The sequence below is a fragment of the Penaeus monodon genome, chromosome 33 (genome assembly GCF_015228065.2).
Source record: "Penaeus monodon isolate SGIC_2016 chromosome 33, NSTDA_Pmon_1, whole genome shotgun sequence".
NCBI classification, from domain to species: domain Eukaryota; kingdom Metazoa; phylum Arthropoda; class Malacostraca; order Decapoda; family Penaeidae; genus Penaeus; species Penaeus monodon.
In genome coordinates this window covers 30,473,239-30,473,523 of record NC_051418.1, presented here as the reverse complement: position 1 = coordinate 30,473,523, position 285 = coordinate 30,473,239, and positions in this window count along the sequence as shown.

The following is a 285-nucleotide window of genomic DNA, read 5'->3' as shown; positions in this document are numbered from 1 at the left end:
AAAAAGAGATAGAGACAGAGACATATAGACAAACAGACAAACAGACGAAGACAGAGAGACAGTTTCAGACAGATCCACAAAGCACAAAGCTCCAACGCCCCTCTCCACTTAACCCCCCTGTTGTTCTCTGCCCCCCACCCCCCAACCCCCACCGCTGCTCTCTTGTTACCGGGAATACCTGCAATATGATCCCAGTGTTTTTGCTCGTCCTTGCTCCTCTACCGGTAGTATAATGCTAGCTTTGCAATTGCAACGTCCCGGTTCGCTCCCGGCCAGACCTCTCCT